General features: G+C 43.3%; 1 pseudogene; it reads left to right on the forward strand.

Moving 5' to 3' along the window:
* The first annotated feature begins 237 nt into the window (after positions 1-237).
* On the forward strand, positions 238-904 carry LOC114601319 (V-type proton ATPase 21 kDa proteolipid subunit c'' pseudogene; annotated as a pseudogene).
* The last annotated feature ends 1,735 nt before the right edge of the window (positions 905-2,639 follow it).

Here is a 2,639-nt window from a genome sequence, read left to right on the forward strand (position 1 = left end):
AAGGAATGCACTCCCACACCCAAACTATCACGCCTTGTGCAGAGCTTTTCTAAATGGAAGTAAATGTCATTTATTAAAAGTATGACTTTGCACTTTCTAGGAAAAAATGTTTATTCTAACATGTGTGTGTGTGTCACTGCTTTCCTGAAAACCACCAATGCAATGTACAAGAGTCAAAAATAAAAATAATGCATAAATTGAGAGAAACCTTATTTGTCAATCCCTCCTTAGGTGTGCATGTCTGCTGTTTCTCCACCTGCTGGGCTCTCACTGCTGTATTCAGGGCTGGGGCTGACCACGGCCACCACCAACACTGGCATCAGAATCTGCTACACAATATTTGACCTTGACTTCCGTTTCGATGTAGCATGGTTCCTGATGGAGACCTCACAGTACTTGTGGTCCATCCTGAGCGGGGAGGGGGCTGGCCGTCTCACTGTCAGTGGTGGGTGCGGCATTAATATTACCGGATTCATCATCCTCGGCAGTGGTGTCAAAGCATCTAAGATCAAAATCTGGTTAGCATCATCTTTTGTGAAGCTGTTGTTGTCTATGGGATTATCATAGCCATCGTCATCACCAACATGGCTGAGCAATTTTCTGGCAGAACTCCTAAGGAGATTGGCTCCCGGAACTACCATGCAGGTTACTCCATGTTTGGGGCGGGCTTGACTGTGGGCCTGTCCAATCTCTTTTGTTGTATATGTGTGGGCATTGTGGGCAGTGGCGCAGCATTGACAGATGCCCAGAATGCCAGCCTTTTTGTCAAGTCCTCATTGTGGAAATCTTTGGCAGTGCCATCGGACTCTTTGGAGTCATCGTGGCTATCCTGCAGGTGTCTAAAGTGAAAATGGGCAACATGTCTGTCTGCCAGCTGCAGACTCTGTACATATTGATTATTTGACTTCTGGGTAACTCTCAGCAGAATATGTAAACCCCAAACCACCAAAAGGCACTGTGTTTGAGGTGATAGGAGGTGATTTCAGAGTTCTCTCGGTCCGATCTCTAGCTCCTTTGCACATCCAAATCTTCACTAGATGAACATGCATCTGTGAACTGGCCCTAGCTATTATCCCCGAAGAAGTGGGAAAGCCTATGAATGGTGTGTCAGAGCACTTGATTACATCAGTGTGGAGAGTATGGAGGAGTGCGTTATTCCTGCCCGTACAACTCAGGGTTCAGAGACAGTGCATTTCATATATATTTACCAAAGCCTTCCTCTGAGAAATGGACGCTTCCAGATGTGAGCCACCTTCTACGATTTAAACTTTTGCAAACATGTGGTTCAGATTTTGGTAAATATTGCATGCCAGTTGGCCTTAAAAATGGATACATTTTATATTGCTGCTCTTTAACAAAAAGCATAGGTCTGGCACATTTCCAACTCAAGGGCAGGAGTCCGTTTGGGGATTTGTACAAAAAACAAGTGTTTTTCCTTAAATATACAATATATCAGTGTACTGTACACATGTTAAACTCCAGGTTACATTCTCAGCATGATCTGCAGGCAATCAGCTGCTTTCTCATGCTGACCAAAATCTCTCCTTGAGTTCTACAAAAAAGAAAGAAAGAAGAAATACATTCAGAAAATTGTTTTACAGTATAAATTGCAAAAAATATGTATGTGCATTTATGATGCAAACTTGGATATGTGTCATCCAATTGAAATCAAATCAAATCAACTACCCATCCATTTCTTGATTATTAGTGTTCTCAATCTTGGAATGTGCCATTTCTTATCTTCGGGTGCTTTTGAGTTGTCTCCACATTTTATTTTCTGTGTTTTGAAAGAGGAAAGAAAGGTAACACATAGTTTAGTACATTCATAGGATATATTGCTGATGCAGTCAGCCCAAAGGGTCTTTATTCCCTATAAAAACAGGGATAACAAAAGTCCCCTTTAGAGATTTTACAAATCTTGCTCTTCTGCCAAAATAAAAGGCTCTAAGAGCAGCATACATATCACTAAAAAAGGACAGTCTCTGCCCTCAGGCTTACAGAGGGGGGAAATGACACAAAAGGAAAACTGATTGGGAGGGAAGAGGAAATATTCATGTTTTTGAGAATTGTTGCAATCGCCGCCTGGAGTGGAAACGTTCAAGAAGAGGAGGTCTCTCAGTTGCTCCAATGGAGTGACCCTGCATCCCTCCTCCATCCCTCTATTGTAGCCGGATGCAATGACCGCTGCCAATGACAGTGGAGAGAGGGTGAAGCCTGACTTAGCAAAGTGGATGGTTGCCCCTGTGAATCCATTTTCTTCCTTTCTCTGTTACAGTTTATTGTAATCACTTCCACCAGGTGGGGTGTATCAAAGCAATTGGAGCAGCATCTTCTAGAAGCCAGCTGAGAGAGGGGGAAGTTAATATGTCACCACTTGCACTGTGTTGTGGCTAATGCTCACAACATGGTATGTCTTTCCCAGAGGACTGGAGCCATTAAAGCACCCCTAAAGGAAGGTATGCGTGAAAACTGAATCCTAAAAAGGCTTGGTTCTGTGAGAAAATATGGGGAAATAGTCCAAGCCAAGATACAGTGCATGCACACCATTTGAACGGCAATGCCCATCATATTTGGGGGGACCTGACCCCTTCAAATATTTTATTGGGGGGGCCAAAGGGACCTGAACTCCTAGGATTTCG

This window comes from Podarcis muralis, chromosome 8 (assembly GCF_964188315.1).
Source record: "Podarcis muralis chromosome 8, rPodMur119.hap1.1, whole genome shotgun sequence".
In the NCBI taxonomy this organism is placed as follows: Eukaryota; Metazoa; Chordata; class Lepidosauria; order Squamata; family Lacertidae; genus Podarcis; species Podarcis muralis.